We start from the raw sequence: 24,935 nt of genomic DNA, 5'->3' as shown, positions 1-24,935 counted from the left end.
GATTTTTAATATTGTTGTATGCAATTATGTCTAAGCATCCAATTTCATGATTTTAACACGGTTCGTTTTCAGGAATCATGATCATTCGAATATGACATGAATATTGGATAGATGGCAGTATTTTTGAATTCAAAATGATTTCATATTTATATTGTTTCAAACTACTTACAGTAATAAATGCTGGAAGAACATGCAATTAAAAAAAATCATTGTCTAATACAAAATTAGTGAATTTTATCCGATTTCGATTTCCGATCCTGAAATTATAGGGTGATGAGTATTTAAAATTCAAACCGTCATAAAAGATGACGATACCAAAAAATCTTCAAAGTTGAGCTCAAAACTATTCCAATTTATTCGTTATATTAATTCATCGCCGTACGAACCGTCTATGCTGGTCCCTGAATATCGGTTCTGGAAGTATCGTAAATAATAACCAAAAGCTTTAAAGTGGTACACAGGTACGGAAATGGTAAGTTTGTTGAAACTGAAGCTAAAATTTCACAACAAGAATGTAATACTTTGCTTAGCAACTACAGACCTATCAAAAGTGACACCGTCTTGAACGTTTATTATTATTCGGATTTCGAAGTTCAACAAGCATTTTTAAAACAAATTTCATTTTTTCCAAGTGTTGATTGTATGAAATGATCGACGCAAACGCTAATGTTTCGAAACCATCCGTTCAAACTGTCCTCCGGGGGCTTTTCTCAACGATGTCGATTCCGCAATTATATATCTTCTTTGGCCATCTTGCAGGTTCCAAAAGTTTCGAAAGTCACAAAATATCAAAGAAAAAAACTGTTCAATTTATTGCGATTTTCAATGTTATATCTTTTTCTATAGCTTGCCGTTTGTGTTCAAAGCTGTCTGTAGACAGAGTCATCTCTCTATAGAATGTTCCCAGAACGACTTCGATAGTTGAATCGAACGTGGACCAGACGCTGGAGGGAAATGAATATTGCAGTATAACATCAAGTATACAACGATAACTCTGTCGCATGTGTATATGGTTTTCTCGTCTTTTTTTCTTTTTTTTTTGGTTGCGGTCCACTATCCTATTAAGATGCAATTTATCGCATGGATAGCGGCATATTCTCAAACGGGATCGGGTGGGAAAAGCAGACCAAAAACAATTTTTTTTCCAGACACGTTTCTCAATAAATGAATGAACTGGTATCACCATTGCTTGGCCGGTCAGTTGGTTTACCTCCATATTGAGTGTACTGACGACTACACTCATTGAATATATTATAGCAATTGATATGCTGTGGTCCACGAAATGAATGAAATTACTCGTGATCAAAATGCAACTGATATATTAGTTGTTTTGTTCTGCGTTTCTCATAAAGAAAGGGTCGAGTGTCATATACCATCCGACTCAGTTCGTCGAGATCACAAAAAGTTTGTGTGTATGTATGTATGTTTGTGAGTATGTGACAAAGAATGTCACTCAATTTTCTCAGAGACGATTGAACCGATTTTCACAAACTTAGATTCAAATGAAAGCTCTTATGATCTTATAGATTGCTATTGAATTTTATTCCTATCCGACTTCCGGAATTACAAGATAATATGTGCAAATCTATGAGAAAATGCGCACTCAATTTTCTCGGAAATTTCTCAATTGATTTTTACAATCTAAGATGCAAATAAAAGGTCCTGACTTTCAGTTCCGATACAACAGTGAGATAAGTGGGAAATTTTCAGTTTCATGAGTATTTTTTCAAAAGTGATGGCAAAAATTAATGGAAAATTAATGGAAATGGAAAATTAATCTAATTGGTAGACCTTGTTAGTAAGTGGATATATAAATCTATTTCGGAACTACTAGTCTCCGGTTTCCGCTTCCGAATGCACCGGTAATAATGAAGAAAGCTCCAAAAACGAAACTCCCTTCGTTTCTGAGCAATGGCTGAACCGGTTTTCACAAATCATGATTCAAATTGAAGCTCTAAGGGCCCAAAAAATGCTGTGCAATTTCATCCAGATCCGACTTCCGGTTCCGAAATGATAGGGCGATTGATATCAAAAAATTCAAACTGTTATACAAAATGATGCAAAACCGGTAAGCATCGATACGTGCTGGTACGGAAGAAGAAAACACCACCGCCTTTGCAAACGAAGCAGCGTGCTTTGTTCAATTTCGTACAGCGTGCAGGGTTGCCAGGTTTAAACCTATATTTTTTACCTTTTTTATACATATAAAAATTGGTAAACAACTCGTTCAAACTTTAGAAAAATTTTCCGAGTCCCGGAGCGCCGAGCGTCATATATCAATCGATTCAGCTCGACGAACTGAGCAAATGTCCGAAGTTTTTATGTCAAAATTTGACATTATCTGTCCCATTTGACCTTGAAAACAGAATATGTTTCCAGACTTAGATTTCGCACGGTAATACCTATTCAACAAACCATAGATTGTTAAAATCGGTTAATTTTCAACGGAAATATCGAAATTTTTGTGAAAGCGTCTTTTCCCCCTATTCCAGCAGTAGGAGTTTTATGCATTGTATGACAAAGCAATGCTAGGAGCAACGGAAAACACGTTTTTTATATACCGTTACATACAATTGTTTCTAAGTACCAAAAAGACTGTGTACAGCATCCTTTTTCATGACATCATGCTTCGGACCGAATTTAGTACGGTTCGTTTTTGGCAACATAATCATTAATATATGACATGTAAACCACATGATGGCAGCATTTTCCAGTTGAAAGCAATTCCATAATTATACTGATTTAAACTACTTACAGCAATAAATGTTGGAAGAACATAACACCCATATACCATTCGCATCAGTTCGTCGAGATCAGCAAATGCGTGTGTGACAAATAATTTCACTTAATTTTCTCGAAGATGACTCTACCGTTTTCTACAAACTAAGATTCATATGAAAAGTCGTCCTAAACAAAGTTCCTGAATTGTGTTTGGATCCGATTTTTGGTTCCGGAACTACAGGATGAAATGTGAAACGATTTTAAAATTGTGTAACCCATTTTTCTCTTAGATGGTTGAACCGATCTAAGATTCAAATGAAATCTAAGAATAATCTAAGATTCAAATGAAAAGTTCTAAGATCCTATAAAACATCTTGCTTTTCAGTCAGATCCAACTTCCGGTTTAGGGGATACAGGGTGATCAGTATAAAAATGTCTATTGCCCAAATTTAATTAGGTTTATCGGGTTTGCAGATTTGGATAGTCGATAACCAAATAAACTTATTTCAGTTGTAGTGGTATTCAGTTTTCGATTCTGAAAGTATCCAAAAATTTAATTCGCACTACGATTCCTCAAAGATGACTATACTGATTTTCAAACAGTTATCAAATATAAACTATACAGCTCCTGATGTGGATTCAATTGACCAGCTACACCGATTTTCGAATTCCGGTTCCTTATGGTACCATACAAAATTGGTGAGTTTTATTCGATTCCAGCTTCCGATTCTGGAATTACAGGGTAATGAGGTTTTAAAATTCAAACCGATATAGAAGATGGCAATACCAAAAAGTTTCAAAGTTGAATTCAAAGCTATTGCAATTTATTCGTCATATTAATTGATGGCCATTCGAATCATTTTGGATTATGCAAGTTCCTGGATACCGGTTTTGGAAGTACCTGATGTTTTGGAAGTACCGTAAATAATGGCGAAAAACTCTAAAGTGGAACTTGCTTCGACATATGTTAAATGGATTATTACACTTTTAGATTCAAATTCGATTCGATTTGCAGTTTGAACTTTATAGGGTAATGAGTAAATAGAACTTTAAATTGCCGCTTGAAACGACGGTCATTGAAGTAAAGTCTTGTGAACTAAAACACCGAAAAATATTCATGCAAAAAACACATGCGGATGATAAAAAGAGGTATCATCTCACTGTTAGGTGGATTAAGCACGTTTTTCAAAAGAAAAATCTGTACACAGTATCGGGAGATCAAAATTCTGTATTGAAAATCAGTATATAAAAATGAATATTTGAAAAGAACATATCAGCTGTTTTTCAAAGAACGGCGAATCTAACATTGACAGCAAATGGAGAAAATCATCGATGAATGTTTCGACTTCGGTTTCAAATCGTGTTTAGAAATTATCGTATATTCTCTGATCAATTTATGATTAGTCGATGAATTGTTAGTTTATTTTCAAAAGGCACGCAAATGTTACCACTTTCCTTCTATATCCATTGAATAAATCAACATAAAAAGAGTTTCGCCCTTTTTCGATTTGTTTACTTTTATACTTCCTGTGTGAATTATAAAGATACGCCCTTGCGCATTTTTCATGAAATTGACTGGTTTTCGCTACTAAGACAAATCTGTGAGTAGTTTTATTGTCTCTTTTACTATTTCCAGTAATAAAAGGTTCGGTAACTATCTAAAATAAAGAAAATAAAAAGTTTCGCCCTTCCTTACCAGCAATTGAAGTATCGCCCTGTTTGTTGGCATGGAACACGGAGGGCGAAACTTGCGTAAACAAATGGAATGACAGTTTCGCCTTTTATAGTTCTTGGTATTACCAAGATTGAAATTTTTGTAGAATACGAATTTTTAGACAAAATTGTAGGATTTTGAAGCATTTATTGGTAGGAGAGAGAACCTCGATTTGTTTATTTTTGTAAGATACGTCCTTCTTTGAAAAACAGCTGATATCTCGCCTGCAAACGATCGCATACGAGTAATTCAAAAACGGTATGAAAGCTCTTTCGAAATAATTTGTTGTGTAAGTAGTCTCATCTGCACATTTCTTTACCTTTTGATGATAGACAAGTTTGATTTTGTAAAAAACATGAAACTCGGAAAACTCATATAAATCGAAAATGTTTTCTTACAAAAACTGGTTTAAAGACACCATTTTCACAAAATACATCATATCATGAATTACACTCAAGTTTGTTTGAAATAACTTTCTGCGCAACTTTGTCGAAGCAACTTAGCCCCTATGTTGATCCTGAGCTAAAATAATTTTAGGGGGATTATTCACGTGAAATTGCGGTTTTGAACCACTGTGCACCGCCTAGCACACAGCGTGCTTTTTCAATTTTGTATTGTGTGCAGTGTTGCCACATTTCAATTTATATTAACTGGATATAACAGTATACAAATTGAAACGGTTATGGTAGTTTATAAAGACTTTCCCAGAAAATATGGACGCACTTTGATTTCGCTGTAAATAATTCACAAGTTTCAGATACTCAAATTTTATTCGCTATACTGATAATATTAAACAACTTAACCATTGTAGACTAGCTGGCGCACCTTCTTGCGAAAGTTCCTCATTAAATTCCGTGCAGACTTCTTGGCGACAAGTTTTGACACTTTTTTCCAAGCTTTTTTCGAACTGTTGAATGGTTTCGGCAGCCGAGAAATGTTTCCTAAGATGTGCCTTCGTTAATGCCCAAAATACCTCAATTGGTCGAAGTTGTAGGCAATTTGGTGGATTCATGTCTTTTGGGACGAAAGTGACATTTTTGGTAGTATACCATTCTACCGTTGATTTCGAGTAGTGGCAAGAATCAAGATCCGGCCAGAAGACAACAGGATCCTTGTGGCTTCGAATCATGGGTAGAAGTCGTTTTTGTAAACATTCCTTGATGTATATTTCGCTGTTAATTGAAGCAGTCGTGATGAAGGGTTTCGAAATCTTACCGCAGCTACAAATTGCTTGCCAGACCATAGCTTTCTTACCAAATTTTTCGACTTCAATCGATATCTCGGATTGGTTTAACACTTGCCCTTCTCGTACCGTATAGTATTGTGGTCCCGGCAAGGATTTGTAATCGAGTTTCCCGTAGGTTTCGTCGTCAATGATTATGCAGCTCAAATTTCCAGCAAGAATCGTATTGTACAGCTTTCGAACTCTCGGCCTGATCGATGCTTCTTGTTTCGGACTACGTTTTGGTTGTTTCTGCTTCTTATAGGTTCGAAGATTCAAACGTTCTTTAGCACGACGAACATTTGACTTCGAAGTGCCCACTTTTTTGGCCACATCCGGAACTGAAACCTCCTTCTTTTGCTCGAACGCCTTCAGTATACGTTTATCTAACTGAGAGTTAGCAGGACCTTTTTTTCTACCCGTTTTCGGTTTATCCTCAAAGGTGTTATCCTCACCGAACTTCCTGATTGCATTTCGCACGATTTTTTCACTTACTCCTTCCATTTTTGTTATCTTTCTCAGTGACAGTCCGAATTCTGTGCACCATTTGTACACATTTTTTCGTGCTGAAAGTCCACGCATCTCGAAACAAACTAATGAAAACGAATAAACAACTGCACAAGTAGTTAAAAAAGAGTGTAAACAACAGGACGCAACCATAAAAATTGACAGATTCTGAACCATTGCGAAATGGCAGCGGTTTTCGATTGCGTCCATACTTTCTGGGACAGTCTTTACCCAAATAAAGATTTTGATTTAATTCAAGTTTGAAAAAAAATCTTGACAAAATCTTCCAGTGATGTTGCTGAAAATATAAGATAGATGAGTAAGGCATTGAAATTGGCGTTGGGATTTTAAAAGGTTTTCCAGAGATAGCTGACTAGTGACAGGTGACTCAAAAATTTTACACACAGTTTATATGTGAGCTTGTATTTCTGTTATCTGTGACTGCAGTATCACACATAACAGATATTTAGACTTGAGCAAAAATTTTCCAAAACCTGTACGAATTTTAATTTTACCATCATCGTGAATCGACAAGTTTTTCAATTAACGAAATTTATTTGCTGTATGGTGATCATTATTAAAGATTTAAATGTATTTCCTATGACGTAAATACGCAGCTACAGGTAAAATATATATGATATTGTTTGAAATTGTATTATTATTATATAAATATATAAATGGTATTTTTGCTTTCTCATATAGAAAGGTTATGCAATCACTGTGAAAAACGACTTTTGAACCGAGGCCTGAGACCGGCAACCATTCGACTCAGTTCGTCGAGTACGCAAAATGTCTGTGTGTGTAACGATTTATTGCATTACCTTTTCTCGTAGATGGCTTAACCGATTTTCACGAACTTAGATTCAAATGAAAGGTCTTATGGTCCCATACAAAATTCCTGAATATTATTTGGATCAGATTTCTGGTTCCGGAATTATGGGGTAAAATGTGCAAAAAATTGTGAAAATAAGTGCACTAACTTTTCACAGAGATGGTGATTTTAACAAACTTAAATTCAAATGAAAGGTCTTGTGGTCCCATACAAAATTCTTGAATAAACAGAAATTTTTTTTTATGATGCTTAATATATGTACTTTTATCTGTAAAAAATATATTTTTTTTTATTTAAAAGATATTTTATTCAGGCCTATTTGCGTACAAGCTTTACGTGGACGATTCAGCTGAGTTTTTGATAATTTTGTTTTTGTATTGGATCTCGTTGTCACCCTTTTTCTAGGGGGAGAGGAGCTTCCATTTTCCTTTTGCGAGGATTGAGGGGCAGTTTGTTCGTGGTTCGTCTCGTCATCCATTGCTGCATCGGCGGTATTGTTGTTGATTTCGTTGCTAGTTGCTGTAGATGCGTCTTGTTGTACATTGTTTGCAGTTGCTGGTTGGTTGGATGGTAAGTTGTTAACTGCAGCTGGTGTATTTTTTCTATAAGGGATACGTTGGATGGTTCGTTGAAGGGGATGCTTCACTGTTATTGGTGACTGTCACAGATGTACTGGGGTTGCTTGGGTTTAGTGTGAAAGAAGCACCGTTGTCCTTTGATGTAGTTGTCTCCTTGTCCAGTTTATCACATGGTTTACCGTAGTGAACAGCTTTCTGACAATATTGACATGTGGCCATCTGATTGTCATATGCAACAAGTGATTTGCACGGGATTCTTGTATCCTGACCGAATGTCACATAAGAAGGTATAGGCCTCCTCAAGCGCATGCGTAACAAACGTACGCCGTGTGTGTGTGTGTGTGTGTGTGTGTGTGTGTATGTGTGTGTGTTGTCAACTAAGAGGTCGAGATCTCAGAGATGGCTAGACCGATTTTGATCAAACTATTCGCAAATGAAAGGTCCTCCCGTCACCCAGAACGCTATTGATTGGTTTTGAGATCGGATGTCTACTTTTTGAGTTATACGAAGTTTTGTCGTGAATACGACTTACTTTACTATGGGGCGCCTTTTCAAAATTAGCCATATGGAAGAATGGGCAGAACTTAATCGCGAATATCTCGACTTGTATTAATGGTAGCAACATAATTCTTTCACCATTTCATCAAAAATATGATCAGGAATTCAGGATAATATTTTGAACAGTGTGCGATAACCACAAACAACTCAAAAATTAAGTTTTCTTAAAATTTGAAAACAACGCGGAAAACTTTTTACTTTCGCTTGGGTTTTTCGCGCAAGGACGACGTTTTTGAGATAGTCAGGCACATATCTTCAACTGAATGCGTATAAAAGGGGAACCGTGGTCGAAAATCGATCATTTCTTTTCGTGCGTTCGATGGAAGCAGACGTCGTGGGAGTGGAATCATCAACCAGCAGCGACAGAGAATGCACCTTCTGCGTGGTTAATAAAAACCTCAAACGCTCAGGTCGCATCTCTCATTCGCTTGCTGGCCATCAAGGCGAGAGGACCAGCCAGCAGCAGCAGCGGGAGTTAACCAGCAGCGAGAGAGAATGCACCTTCTGCGTGGTTAATAAAAACCTCAAACGCTCAGGTCGCATCTCTCATTCGCTTGCTGGCCACCAAGGCGAGAACCAGCAGCGACTGAAACTGGATTCTGAGTCTGTTATTGGATCTAAATTTAGGTCTTGAACTCAGGGTCCAGTTCTCTATTCCAGACTTCTATTCGGTTCTTCTTAAAACCATAATAATACTCCTAAAGAATTATGCGGAATTTACTTTACTGTACCTCTATACAACCCATTTTTGTCGTGAATACGACTTACTTTACTGTGGGGTGCCTTTTCAAAATTTACCCTCTGAGAGAGTGATAAGAATCAGAACGCGTTCTAAGGAAGAGAACAAAATATCTGCTGCTGTACAACAAATCGTCCGGGAAAAATGTTCCGAAAAGTGGTGAATATCGCAGTGAGTTCCTCAATTTGGTCCTTGTGAATGCTAGAAACGAGTCCCTTCAGCATATTGATAGTTTCTTTCAATAAAATATGCAAATCCGAAATGAAATAATCGACATTAAAATTCTGTATGCGGCTATTTTTATAGCCGTTAGGACCGCCCATTAGTGAAAAAGCTACAAACGAAATCACGTAAAAAGAAACCTTCTAACAAAAATTGGATCAGTTTGGATTCTATTGCCACTGTTCCAGAGTTTAATGTCGTAGAGAATTACGCAATTTGACTTTTCTGAATGCTAGAAACGAGTCCCTTCAGCATATTGATAGTTTCTTTCAATAAATTATGCAAATCCGAAATGAAATAATCAACATTAAAATTCTGAATGCGGCTATTTTTATAGCCGTTAGGACCGCCCATTAGTGAAAAAGCTACAAACGAAATCACATAAAAGGAAATCTCTTAACAAAAATTGAATCAGTTTGGATTTTATCGCCCCTATGAGCAGATATGTTTTGTGTCGTCTGCACAGCTAGTTTCGCTTTCGACAAGAGCGAATTCGTCACAGCTGCCAGTCATTAGCATTGGGAAAAAAACAACGGTGGAGAGCATTGCACAATATCAGCCGTTCTAATGGCTCTAAAAGTTTTCTGAAGAACTATTAGGATTTGTTGTTTGCAAATCGTAGGGAAATATCCTCAGTTTACTACATATCAAGAACAGTTTGCTTAGATTTGTGCACTTTTCGCTGTGTGAAATTCACAGTAATCGAGATCAAGTGAAGCTTTCTTTGTTTTTGCGAAAAATGTGAAAAAGGGGAATGCGTGCATAATTCATACAATTGATATTCGGAAGTGTTAAGGAACATGTCAGTTGTTTTCGTATTCACGACATCCAGTTATGTCTCTGACATTACCCACCCGCCTTTTATGTCAAAATTTTCAGTTTTTTTACAGTATCTTTCACAATTGACCTTGAAAACAGAATATATTTTCTGACTTAGATTTCGCACGGTAATACCCATCCAACAAGCCATACATTGTTAAAATCCGTCCATTTTAACGGAGATATTGAAATTTTTGTGTAAGCGACTTTTCCCCCTATTCCAGCAGTAGAAGTTTTGAGCGCTGTCTGGCAAAGAAATGCTTGGGAGCAACATGAAACACGATTTTTTATACTGCTACATACATTTGTTTCTAAGTAACCAAAAGACTGTGTACAGCATGATATTTTGCCTCGGACCGATTTTAGCACGGTTCGTTTTTGGCAACATAATCGTTCGAATATGCCATATGTAAACCAGATGATGGCTGAATTTTCGAGTTGAAGGCAATTCCATAATTATATTGATTTAAACTACTTACAGCAGTAAATGCTGGAATAACATAACAGTCATATAACATTCGAATCAGTTTGTGGAGATCGGCAAATGCGTGTGTGACAAATAATTTCACTCAATTTTTTTCGGAGATGACTCAACCGTTTTCTACAAACTCAGATCCATATGAAAAGTCGTATGCTTCCAAACAAGGTTCCTGAATTATATTTGGTTCCAAACTCTGGTTCCGGAACTACAGGATGATATGTGAAACGAAATTAAAACTGTGTAACTCATTTTTCTCGTAGATGGCTGAACCGATCTAAGATTCAAATGAAATCTAAGAATCATTTAAGATTTAAATGAAAAGTTTTAATATTCTATGAAACATCTTGCTTTTCAGTCAGACCCAACTTCCGGTTTCGGGGATACAGGGTGATTGTTATAAAAATGTCTATTTCACATAAATTAATCAGGTTTATTGGGTTAGCAGATTTGGATAGTCGATAACCAAATAAACTTATTTCAGTTTTAGTGATATTCAGTTTTCTATTCGGAAGGCACCTAAAAATTTAATTCGTACTACGATTTCTCAAAGATGTTTACACTGATTTTCAAATATTTTGAAACAAATGTAAACTATACAGCTACTCATGTGAATTTATCTGACTTCGGCTACACAGATTTTCGAATTCCGGTTTCAGTATCGAATCGTTCCTCAAAGTTCAATCGTTTTCTCAAAAAAGCCAAATCGAGTTTCAGAAACAAAAATTAAATATTAACTAAACTTATAGTCCCATACAAAATTAATGAATTTTATCCAATTTGTAACCCACCGGTTCCAATCCGTTTCTCAAAAGTAGATTTTTTCCATTTTCTTAAGTACATTTTTTTTTAATCACTGTAAAACGTTTGAAAGTATCATGCTAGTTGAGTCAATATACTGCAAACAATGTTGCAGCTTACTATCAAGGTACGTTTCCAATGGGTACCTAATTTGAATAAACGAGCTTTGGTAGCGAGATGGGGTTGACTTAGCAAGTAGTGATGCTGTGAGAAGTGACTCAGTAGGAGTTTCAAATATAATCAAATGACCAACTGACGGGCAACTTAAAATTTTTATATTGATTTATATAACTTTTAGTTTTAACTACATTCAATGAACTTAAACAAAATTAGATAAATTGCGCCAAGTCACTTCTCTCCATTTAACACTCATTAAAGATAGGTTACTAATAATTTAATCTAAAATTGTGTACACCGGAAAACATCTTTTTACTCATCCCAATTTTGAGATGAGTTCTGCTTGACATCCATCGCTGGTTATTGCCCAGTGGTACCACAGTATCCGTTCTTCGAGATGAGCTTGAGACGAGCCCGAGCCGAGCTATAAAAGAGGTCAGTGTAAAGGCGAGGTCTCTTGTATAATTTTGACACTAGTACGGTTCGGAACGTGGTGATACGACGCGCGGGTGATCAAAGGATCACCAAAAAGTTACGATCGGGCTAAAAAAGTGCGGAGGTGAAGTCGCATAGTGGTGGACTCAGGTCCCAGTGTCGCCAAAAGAAGATCGGAAAAGTGAACGTTAGAGATCGACTTTTAGTGCGAATGCCCGATGTGTGTTAAGTGACTTTCACCTCCTCTAAAAAAAAAACCCACTCTAAAGTGCACAATGAAACAAAATCTAGTGTCGCGTGTCGTATAAGTTCAGACCGTCCATCAACATACGGTCCCCGTTCCGGCCACAAATTTAGAATACACCAGTGATATTGGCCTAAAGTGTGTAGTACCCTCCCAGGATACGGGTGCTAGTGATATCGACGGAGACAGCCTCAACGAAAGGGACCGCGGCCATAGCGCTGGCCGGCTAACGAACGGTGCGACAGCCATAGTACGTGTACACGTGCTCACTCACCAAGGTATGTCTCTTTCGCCATCTTTCTCGCTCGGAGTGCTCTGATCTCGTGCATCGGGATCGCCAGCAGCAGTTGTTCGGATATCGTCGAAGGCGCCCCACCGTCCGACGGCCGCAACGATTATGCATGCCAACGTTTTTTTTTTGTGCGCAAATATTTAATGTACTTAAATAGTTAAATAAATTAAGCCTTGTTACATTATTTCCTTATTTTCACAAATGAAATGCTTTTGATAATAATTTTTTTATGCTTACCTTAAATAAAATTACCATGAGTTTTGAACTTCTAATAGATTTGTTTAATTATATATAGTAAAAGAAAATTGTGAGACCTTTGAGATCCGGGTAAGTGTTATTTTGTTGATCGCTCCCCTGTTGCCCTGAGAGTTTTATGCAGGTTAATATTAGTTCAAATAAGAAATTTCAAAGAAAGGAACATTGGTAGTGTTACAAATTCTGACATTCGATTCTGGATTTACAGGATGATGAATTTTCAAAATTCAAACCGATATGGAAGAAGACAATCTCGATAAGCTTCAAAGTTGGACTCAAAACTATTGGAATTTATTCGTCAAGTCAATTCATGGCCATACGAATCGGTTTGGGTTCCTGAATACCGGCTCTGGAAGTACCTTAAAATACCTTAAACTCTAAAGTGGAACTTACTTCGACATATCATGGAATGTTTAATCGATTGTCCCACCTTTAGATTCAAATTCGATCCGATTTGCAGTTTCGACATTACATAGTAAAGAGTGATTAAAATCTCAAATTGTCGCTAAAAACGACGGTCATTAAAATAATGTCATCAAAACTGAAAAACCGAAGAATATTCATGCAAACAACACATGCGGATTGATAAAAAAAGGTATCATCTCACTGGTAGGTGGATTAATCACGTTTTTTTTCATAAAACTGGATGTAAACAACATTATTTGTCTTATTGCATTGAAGTAAATGCACACGTTTAATGTCAAGATGCATTTGCTCCTTAAGCAAACCTTCAAGTTCTCGTATCGAAGGTCGAATTTTTCTCTGTCTGAAGTCAACAAAAATTGTATTCTTTCGTGTCCGCGGTAGCTTTTGTTCGTTTGGTTCACTTATTTCGAGGTCGTTCTATTGTTCACTACACAATACTGTACTTGGTTGCTTCTGTCTCGAACGTAAGCGGTTTTGTTTTATCGACTGACTTGGATGAGATGAGAAAGCGAACTGCAATAGTATAGTTTTGAAATATTGTTCAAACAATACGTGGAATTTTTTTTAATAAAGCACGTTTTTTATAGGAACATGCCATTTGAGCCAATTTGTTCTGATAAACTCAATAAACGCTTTTTTGCATGAGTTTGATTTATAGATGTAACATGAGTGCAGCACTGTGCATGTCTCAATCACATAGCAGGCGCCGCGTTTGCATGGCTCGTTTGACTTGGCGTAGCGATAGCCTGCGCTCCTACTACTTCTGCGTATGATGTTTAAACTAAATTGGCTAATATTTTTTAATCAGCTGCATAACATGCTATGCGATGGTTTTTAATAATGTTTTATTATCATTATAACAAATGTTAATCACAGCACTGGCTGATTATTATATTGATGATATTATTCCACCACCACGGAGTTGCTGAATAAATTTTGAAAATATCACCACTATTGATCCACCCCTCGCGCACTGAATATTTTCAGATAGGTTCAGTTTTAGTTCATCGGCAAATTTGTTCATCGTGTATTCTGCAAAGGGTTAAGATATAACGGCTTTGAATCTTCATTTCCTAAAATTCTTCTGTTTTAAAATCATTTCTAGCCATGTGAAATCAGTTTCAGCAAAGGGATGTCGAACGCCGTTTCAAATGTGCAAAGAACTGCTCCGAAGGCACAAAAGAAAAAGTTTTTCAAATCGAGTTGTTACTGACGATAGGAAGTTGGTCCATTGCGTTTGGGTTTGAACTGAACATTGCAAGAACAATTGTCACAATACGATTACAATGCTGTTAATTACCAGTAAGCAGAGCCGCCGATAGGAAATTAGGGCCCGCGGAGACTGCAATATTACGATCCCCTTAACATGAGAATTAAAACACAGGGTTACTTTTCAGAGACTCAGTAACAAAATTCAAGTTCATGAATCTGTTGGTATGAAAAATGGGAGGTTGGTGAAGTTGAAAAAAATTGATTCCCAAATAAACGAACAGCTAATTTTCAAGCGCCTAAAAAAACCTGAATGGATGTTACCTAAATCGTTCGACCCCATCACAAAGAGTGCTCAGCAGAAATTTGACTGAAACAAGTTAGAAATGTGTCGTTCCTTTTTCAAAAAAGAGGTTTAAACATCGCAGTCATTCGTCTTTCCGAGTCCGAGTTTTTTTATCTTAAAGACGGGCTTGCGAATTGAGCTCTGGTAGGCTTATAGAAGGGTTTAGAATTTGGAGCTAGAATTACACCTGGCGGCAACATTATACGTAATAAATAGATCACATTATCTACCAAGAAATCCTCGCCCCACTAACATTACTCCTTTCCTGTGATACTTGTGGTGATGCAGAGAATTCCTCGGTCACTAGTAGCAACAATTGTTGAACTAATGGCGTTTTCGTTTTTAATTTGCACTACACCGGTGCAGTGCTACACTGAGGCATGAATAAACGAACAAAAATGACGAAAACATAAACAGTAACCATTGACTACAATAAACGATTCCATTGCACAGAGCTACACCAAACTTTTGATGAGTGCTACACCAGTGGTATCGGTGCAGAAAAAGTGTAGCACTGGTGTAGTGCAATTGGTAAAAACGAACGGTTTCAGTGCAGCTTTCGCTACACCAGTGTAGTGCAATTTAAAAACGAAAACGACATAACATTTCTTCCCTTCCCATATTGACCTGCTTGGGCGTGGCCATCTACGTTATTGATCAGTCCATGTTGATGTCCATCACTAAGCTAAGCTAAGCTAAAATAAACCAATATTGCTCGAGTGTTGCTAATCAAACGCCTATTATAAATAAGTTGTTTTCTCTATTTTGTAGATTATTCGTATAAAATAATTTTGATGGACATCCCGCATTAAGGTATGATTGGAGACTTTGCAGGATGAATATCACTTCTAAATGAAACTGATATATCGAATAGCTGAAAATATTGTAGAGTGCAGGTTTGTCTCAAATCGGTATTTCGGAATTTGATTCACATTTTTATAAGTGATTGGCTCCCTGTATCTCCGGAATAAGAAATGGTATATGGGTAGATATACAATATTGCCTATGACAAAATTAAACCTTTCATTTGATAAGACAGTCGGCATTCTGGGGCTCAGCTCAAAAGTTCGTTTTCCACAATGATTTTATATTCTTTCTGTGCTTCCATAAAATCAAACAAACCATTAATTGTACCAAGCTGAATTCACAAATTGTTGCCGCACGTGTGGCTGTAAAATTAGGTAAAGTGAAACATTCGTCAGAAACAGGACATAAAAAAAGGTGGATTACTGCCGCCATCAGAACCTTCAGCATAAAATACGCCTGAATGGCGCCTAAGCCCACACAATCGGTGTTTACAGCAATCAGCGAAGGTGCCCCGTCCGCAGTTTTCAGATCCCAAAAATTAGAACATCATTCATCCAAACTTGTTTATTACCCGAACCCAACCAACCACCCACATGTGAATCCGGCCTGCGTTTGTTTTTTTCTTGGCACTAATAGATATACACCATAAGCAATGAGATGAATGGAGACCAGCAAAAAGCGGACGGAAAACCATGGAGCCAGTTTAATTTCCTCTCGGTGTCCGGTCAAAAAAAAACATGGGCAAAACACAGCCGCAGTCCATCACGCGCTTTGTCGTGTTCACACCGCTGCCAGATGGTTCAAAGGAAGAAAAAAAAAACAAACGTAACCTCGTCCGAAGCGCAGGTATCCTTGGCCGCCTCGGGTCCCGGTGGCCAGACCAGAACAAAAACCGCTTCTAAATGTTAATAAGAAAGGACATGGGATCCTACTCGGGCGTAAATTTATTCGATGTCATTTTTACGGCTTCCTTCCCATTAGCAGTAATCCCACGTTGACTCGCTGGTGAAGAGATGACAGAATCAAAGCGCGCATTGCTTCGAGAGCTGCCTTATTGAAATGTGGTGTTGGTTGATATGATCAGCAACTCCCAATCACAATATTTGTTTTTTTTTTATTTTGCTCTTGTGGGTGGTCTCAAATGAAAAACAACGAGGCAATCTGAAATTTGATATATTTTTCGCATTGAGGTTTCTCCGAACCCATTGAAGTTCAGAAATCATAGGATGAAAAAGTCAACGGTTCCACTTGTTAGCTTTCTGTCACGCAATACCTCGATTTTATTTAAGCTTGCACACCATTCCGCTTTGGTCGCTATTTTTTTGTTACCTACCGGAGCAATTTTCCCCGTAACGCCAGTCGGTCTTTCGATGGGGGTTGATTTCCTCGGCTGCCACCATCTTCCACCTGCCATTGGCCTTTGCGGACAACCATTAGAAGCGGCCCGGGATCGTCGGTAAATTGTTTTATGATTTAATTCGGACAATTCACGGTTCTTTATGACACTGCTGTTACTGTTACTGCTGCTGCTTCTGCTGAATACCGTCTCGTCCTGGTGGGGAACACGTGATAGGCATGACGATGAAAGCGACCAGTGAGGAGACCTCCTTCGTTGCTCGTTACTCGCCGCACACCGCAATGATGAAGTGGGCGTGAAAAGTGGCAACCGACGATCAGCGAATACTCCGTGTTCTGTTGGACGTTTTGTGGACAGATAAAATTGGTTCACTGAAACAGTGAGTGTTGGGTTCCTTCGTTTACCGTTTCGTGTGTATGCTGTTGCTCAAGGAGTAAGGGGTGGTGAAAGGGGAACAGTTTTTGTGCAAATGTTCACTTTTCCTCTGCAGATATTTGCAAAGAAGTTGGAAATATGTACTGCTCGAGACTATGCAGTGCGGCAGATGGAACTGACAGTGTAACAGAAAGGACGAAGTATGAGAGTAATCATCTTCAGTTTTATCTTTTTGCTTTTCTCAGAGTGAAAAATTGTGCAATCACGCAGAAAAAAATCTGCATGTATCAGAAGGTCGGATCTGACTTCATAACAATAAGCTCAGTGCAGTCGAAACTGTAGTGGCCAATGTATGTCAAACAACAGGTGTGCCAGTTTAAAATATAGGATTTCTAATTGAGACGTTTCTGCAAACAGAGTAATATTTAAAGAGCATTTGTGGAAAGTGTTGATCCTTTCCATTATTGCTGGGTTGTTTTGGTTGCGCGGATTATTGCAGGATATTTTTACAAGAACATAAAAAAAAATTTGTCATGTTTCGGATTGTCAGACTTAGGTTAAGTATGCATCGTTTTTTACCTTTTTTTATAAATATAAAAAATAGGTATAGAATTCGCTCAAACTTTAGAAAAATTTTCCGAGGCCCGGAAGGCCGAATGACATATACCAATCGATTCAGCTCGACGAACTGAGCAAATGTCCGTGTGTGTGTGTGTATGTGTGTGTGTCTGTATGTGTGTTGTCAACTAAGAGGTCGAGATCTCAGAGATGGCTGGACCGATTTTGATCAAACTAGTCGCAAATGAAAGGTCTCCCCGTCACCCTGAACGCTATTGAATGGTTTTGAGATCGAATGTTTACTTTTTGAGTTATACGAAGTTTTATGTCAAAATTTTCAAGTTTTTGACAGTATCTGTCACAATTGACCTTGAAAACAGAATATATTTTCAGACTTAGATTCCGCACGGTAATAACAATCCAACAAGCCATAGATTGTTAAAATCCGTCCATTTTTAACGGAGATATCGAAATTTTTGTGTAAGCTACCCCATATTCCAGCAGTAGAAGTTCTGAGCGCTGTATGGCAAAGAATGGCTTGGGAGCAACGTAAAACACGATTTTTTATACGGTTACATATAATTATTTCTAAGTACCAAACAGACTGTCTACAGCATCCTTTTTCATGACATTTTGCCTCGGACCGATTTTAGCACGGTTCGTTTTTGGCAACATAATCGTTCGAATATAACATATATAAACCAGATGATGGCAGATTTTTTTTTAATTATATTGTTTTAAACTACTTACAGCAATAAATGCTGGAAGAACATAACATCCATATACCATTCGAATCAGTTCGTCGAGATCAGCAAATGCGTGTGTGACAAATAATTTCACTCAATTTTTTCGGAAAATTTCTTTTCTACAAATACAGATTCATACGAAAAGTCGTATGCTCCTAAACAAAGTTCCTGAATTATGTTTGGTTCCGACCTCTGGTTCCGGAACTACAGAATGATATGTGAAACGAAATTAAAACTGTGTAACTCATTCTTCTCGTAGATGGCTGAACCGATCTAAGATTCAAATGAAATCTAAGAATCATCTAAGATTCAAATGAAAAGTTTCAAGATTTTATAAAACATCTTGCTCTTCAGTCAGATCCAACTTCCAGTTTCGGGGATACAGGGTGATTGGTATAAAAATGTCTATTCCACATAAATTAATCAGGTTTATCGGATTAGCAGATGTGGATAGTCGATAAAAAAAATTAACTTTTTTCAGTTTTAGTGGTATTCAGTTGTCGATTCAGAAGGCACCTAAAATTTAATTCGTGCTATGATTTCTCAAAGATGTCTTCACTGATTTTCAAATATTTTGAAACAAATGTAAACTATACAGCTACTCAGGTGAATTTATCTGACTTCGGCCATACCGATTTTAGAATTCCGGTTCCAGTATAAAATCGTTTCTCAAAGCTCAATCGTTTTCTCAAAAAAAGCCTAATCAAATTTCAGAAACAAAAATTCAAATTAAAATAAACTTATATACAAAATTAATTAATTTTATCCAATTATGACTTCCGGTTCTCGAATTACATGATGATGAATTTTTAAAATTCAAACCGATATAGAAGATGACAATCCCGAAAAGCTTAAAAGTTGGACTCAAAACTGTTGTAATTTATTCGTCATATGGCCATACGAATCGGTTTGGGTTATGCTGGTTCCTGAATACCGGCTCTGGAAGTACCTCAAATAATCGTAAACTCTAAAGTATAACTTACTTCGACATATCACGGAATGTTTAATCGATTATCACACTTTTAGATTCAAATTCGATCCGATTTGCAGTTACGACATTACAGAGTAATGAGTGATTAAAACCTCAAATTGTCGCTTAAAACGACGGTCATTAAAATAATGTCATGAAAACTCAAACACCGAAGAATATTCATGCAAAAAACTCATGCGGATTGATAAAAAAAGGTATCATCTCACTGCTAGGTGGATTAAACACGTTTTTTTATATAATTTGTTGTCATTTTAACCCTTGAAACAATGTGCATCGAGCGGTACAGTGCGATACATGCGAGGAGCTGAACTAGCGCTGAAACTTAACTGAATTCTAAATGATTTAAATAAGTGAACCGTTATGTTTTCAAAAAAAAAAAATAAAAATTATCACTATATTTACGTTTCTTCTTAGACTCGTCAGTGCAGAGCAGTTCAAATTGAACTGCTTACTGCGAACTTAAACAGTTCAATTTGAACCGCTGCAGACGTAAAGTTATTGCTATTTGCAACACACTTGTAATAAGCACCGAAGTGCTAAGTCTTTCCTGACGTGGCGAAATTAAAAAAATATAAAAATTATGTTATTTGTAGTTATTCTGACATCTTTGACATGAGTAATATACAATAGCTCAAACTACATATGACGTTGCACTTGGTATGTATGTATATATGTATGTATGTGTGAAGCCACCATCAGTTCAAGGCATTACCAATGTATGCGGGTAGACTTACAGTAGATCCGAATTTGATTATCAGATAGCTTTCATATAACTACTGTTAAGAAGGCCAAAATGGGTTTTGAGGACCCGGCGACTTCCAGCAAGAACATCCAGCCATATAATAAAGAATTTCGCTGTACCAGCTTAAACCCGTCTGATGGTTTGTTTGTAAGAAGGGTGCGTCTTACTCATTTCAGACCTTCAGGGAGAAACACAAAGCTTCTTCCACCTGACTCAGGTTGGAAATCTACTCCATCATCTAGTCATTCACTTGTAAGATGCACTCCCTGCCCCTCCTCGTTGTCGATATAATAAAGCATAATACAATATAATTTAATATAATATAACTTGACATAATATAATTCAAGGGGCTGGGGTCCACTAGGAGATTGATAGTACCTATTAGCTCTCTCCGGACTGTACCAGCCTAGATGCCGTGTGGAATCCGGCGGAAAAAAATGAACCAAGAATAGATCCACTGGGTTCCTGCTTCCATGTCGTAAAAGGCGACAATTGCAGGAGTTTCTTTTTCCTTTCAGTTATCAGATATTTTCAATGTTTTACTTCTGATTACTCTATTTTACTAAATCATCTCTTTATTCAATCTATCAATTTCCGTCTAGCTTCGGAGAAATGTTTCATTAGGAATGATTTCTTCTTCCATGTTATTGATTGTCTTTCAGGATTATAAAATGAATGATAAAAATAAACCATTGCGCAAATCCGTTTATATTACAAAGTTAATAACAGAGATAACATATATCGGTATAATGAATACATAGTAAAAAACACTTGATATTAATATTTCAAACAGTAAATTAATATTTTTCTCGGTAGCCGGCTGCCCAGATCAACCAATAAAACCAATTAATAATTTCAATAAATAATTAAAATAATAAAGCGGAAATAATAAAGAATCAAGACGCGCGTGAAATCTGTTGACCTTTGTTTGGTGATTTAAAATGATTTTATAATAACTGTTTAGAATATTTCAATACAATGAATCAACTTTTTTGTCTAAATCCTATTCGCTCGTTTATTTTGTATCACGTAGTTTCATTTATAAAAACGTGCTTAATCCACCTAGCAGTGAGATCAATCCGCATGTGTTTTTTTGCATGACTAAAAAAACGCGAAAGTTAGATGCATAAACGAGTGACTGCATACTCGACAGCCGGCTGTCCGGAGTTTTGTCAATTTCGGAGATTGACTGTTTCGTGCATTATATTGCCAGCACAAAGTAACACATAAAACGATAATACTTAAAAACATTCTTGGTAGCCGGCTACCCAGAGCAATAAACACATGATAACATTATTAAAACATATACTAACAAAGTACCCTCTCCTGTGATGCATGTGGGAATGCAGAGGATTCCTCGGTTCTTAGTAGCAACATGCATCGAACTAACAATCCTTTCCCTCCCAAGTAGATCTGCATTCGGACGTGGCCGGCGTCGGTATTGATCAGCATGCATGGTTCAATACAGTTTGCACAGTGTGAAACAATGTGTTATTCCCAAACATGTTACTTCAAAAAATCATTTTGCGATCTCAATTGGTCCAGATCAATAACGGAGTAGCAACACACGGTCGGTCTCTAATGCTAATGCTAATGCTATAACTTAACATAATATAATTTAATATAACTACAGAGAATAGACATCCAAACAACCTTTTTAAAAAACTGTGTAAAGAAAACATGTGAAAATCCGTTTAAAATCACCGTTGCACACGCCTTTGCACGCATGAATATCAATATAATATAACATAATGTAATATATATAATACAATATATTCTGTATAACACAATACATATATTTATAATATAATATAATATAATATAATATAATATAATATGATATAATATAATATAATATAATATAATATACTATAATATAATATAATATAATATAATATAAAATAATATAATATAATATACAATGATATAATGCAATGCAGTATAAAACCATACAACATAATATAACATAACAAAATATAATAAAAGACGATAATATATGAAGTAATATGCCATGATACAATATATAACACTGATGTCGCAGTGTAAGTTATGCTCTTCTTTCGTCGCAGTACTGCAGGAAATATAATATTTTTTTTTATTAATAATAATAATAACAATAATAATAATAATAATAATAATAATAATAATAATAATAATAATAATAATAATAATAATAATAATAATAATAATAATAATAATAATAATAATAATAATAATAATAATAATAATACAATGGAATAGAATTCAGTTCAATATATGATAAATATTGCACTTCAGGATGGGCTTCAACCTACAAGCCATTTCGCACCTTCTCATTCTGCTACTAACGCAGAAGGTGATGGCACCCAGTCGACGCCGTTCTATTGACCAAATGTCATCATGGACGCTCGGGGAGGCATGAGATAGGAACTTATGAGGACTTAATTATCTCACAATTTGACGACCACTTTAAAAATACTCGCACTTGGTACTCACAAACACAACGGAATAAATACACTTTTCAACTGGTTTGGGAAAAATTTAACATTTGCCAAATGAATAATTTCAAAACCTTTACAATGCCACAAAAATGTTTCAAAATCGGTTCTGGAATGCTGGAGTTATAGCAAAATGAAGGTAAAAAGGGAATTTCCAGAGTGCGTATTTTTAATACTGTTCATTTATACTGAAAAATGACCCAAGATTTCTGACTCTACCCTACGGTGGTCATAAACAAGGCTCTTCTGAACACAATATTGAATAACATTCGCTTCAATTACTGGGGTAACGGGGTAGTCATCTTAGCACGAGTAGTCATCTAAAATACGAAAACCATTAGTTAAAGTGAGATCTGGTGTCTCTGTTCGATAGGTTGACTTTTAATGATACGACGAAAATTGGAGTATTTTTTCCACACACTACTCTGTTGCACTTGTTTCTGGTTGAGGACAAAATATTTTACACCTGGAAACTTGTCAGTTGTAAGAATTAAATCATAATTTAAATTAAATGATAATGGAAAAGTTTTGCCAAAGAGAATGTAAATAATTTGCTCACGTCTGAAAGTCATAGTAGTAAGAAGAAAGTGTCCTTTGACAGATAATCACAAGGATAATTTCGTCTAATGGACGTTAAGCCACCTGCAGGTGTAAGTGATGATTCATTCCCCTTAGTTCAACGATGCTCCGACGTTGAACGGTTCTTGCAAAGATTAAGATAATTCAAGTGTCCTCCGAACAGCAGATGAGAGAATGTTGTTTCGATTGTGCACTCGAACTATAAGTAGAAACAGTGAGAATAACTTGAGCTCAGGATAACTTCAAGTATCGCGTTTCGTGTAGTACTTTCGATTGGTTTTTATTTAGCTTCTATGCATTTTGTTGGTATTAAGCTCAGGTAAAATTGGAAAATGCTAATGCGTTCTGTTACACAAGAATGGAAGCGGGATATTCGATAATAGAAATAAAAATATTTTTATTGTCTTATTTTTGCAGGTTAGCTGTTACGCAGCTACCCATGCATCTTAGAGTTTTTTTTCTAAGAAATAAATTTTCATTCCAGCTGATTTGCCGGTTAGCTTAACGTGACCGATGTGACAGTTTTTTTTCTAGATATTGAATCTCGTTGTTATCCATTTTCTTGGAAGAAAGGCGCTCTCATTGCTGTTCTGCGAATTAAAGAAATACAATAGTTCGTTATCAATGTCTCCGTACATTGGATCGACGTCGCTGTTATTGGAAGAAACACCGTGGGAGTTTTCTTTCCAATTGCTGCTATCTACTCCGGTGTTGCATTACTTGTTGGTTGGTGCAGGTGTACCAAGATGTACATTAGTTGTATATGATTCTGATAGCTATTTCCGTTGCAAAAATAAACAACGGCTACATTGATTCTCGGAAGCTTTTATCTAGTTTTGACTTCCGTGCATCACTACGATTTCTGCTGGCTTACCTAAACCGAGCTTTTACCGAACGACGTTTTGATTTTATGATCCGATAATAGCATGTAGTATGGTCATTTGGTTGGGTTTAAGATCTCCTTCGATATTGGGGAACCTAAATATAAGTTTTAAAGAAAGAAATAAGAATTTCGATTACGTATTACGATCCAAACTTTTATAACTTGACTACATTATATTTATCTTTATATCATTTTTTTTCAACCCGGCTTCTACCTAATTGTGGTCGTTCACCGGGTGACTACATTATATCCATTAAGACCTTCTATTGTCAAATTGATTAACTGAAATAAATAAATGAATAAATAAATATGATATTTTCACGCTGTTGTATCGGGAGGTCCATTGTCTTTGGGTGTAGATATTTGTTTCTTGCCGAATTTATCGTGGTAAACAGCTTTGAGCCCATTTTGACATATAGCCAGCCGATTGTCGTAGGTGACCGGCGACTTACATGGGAGTCTTATGTATTGACTTCAATCCTTAATAACTATTCTACATAACAATGAATATTGTTGGTTGTAGTTCCGATCATAGAGATACATCTAACGAGTAAAATTCCGTTTGGTTCATGATGATTAGAATACGAGTGACAACTAGTGAAAAGAATTTCTTTTTTTTTAACTGTTTGGAGGAACCTGGCCTTAAGAGCTACCCCAAGTAGCAATTCGCAACTAGTTTGGATGCGACTAAGTCCAAACTATGTTGCAACAAGAGCATGAATATGTTTTTTTATGTTATGCTGGTTAAAACAAGGTGACGGCAGTGTTTCTTTATAACATAAACATTGAACTAGCTATTATTTGTAAGTTATCGTTACTTGATTCTAACATATCATTAATCACAGCTATGGTTTTAGCTACTAGTTGAAAAAAGGTTGTGAAACTATTACAAATACGTAAGCGTA

General features: G+C 36.4%; 1 protein-coding gene across 5 annotated transcripts in view; it reads left to right on the top strand.

The window, feature by feature from the left end:
* Positions 1 to 24,935, top strand: part of LOC131432486 (uncharacterized) — a 335,082-nt gene that overhangs the window by 109,163 nt on the left and 200,984 nt on the right. Inside the window, exon 1 of one of the 5 annotated variants that reach the window (XM_058598795.1) lies at positions 12,001 to 12,265. The exons of the other annotated variants lie outside the window; for them this stretch is intronic. The gene's annotated coding sequence lies outside the window, so the exon portion shown is untranslated. Of the gene's footprint in view, positions 1 to 12,000; positions 12,266 to 24,935 lie in introns of those variants that run through there. 5 annotated transcript variants of the gene reach the window in all.

The sequence above is a fragment of the Malaya genurostris genome, chromosome 2 (genome assembly GCF_030247185.1).
Source record: "Malaya genurostris strain Urasoe2022 chromosome 2, Malgen_1.1, whole genome shotgun sequence".
NCBI lineage: Eukaryota > Metazoa > Arthropoda > Insecta > Diptera > Culicidae > Malaya > Malaya genurostris.
Note: the sequence above shows the minus strand (reverse complement) of the source record. Positions and strands in the feature narration are given on the sequence as shown.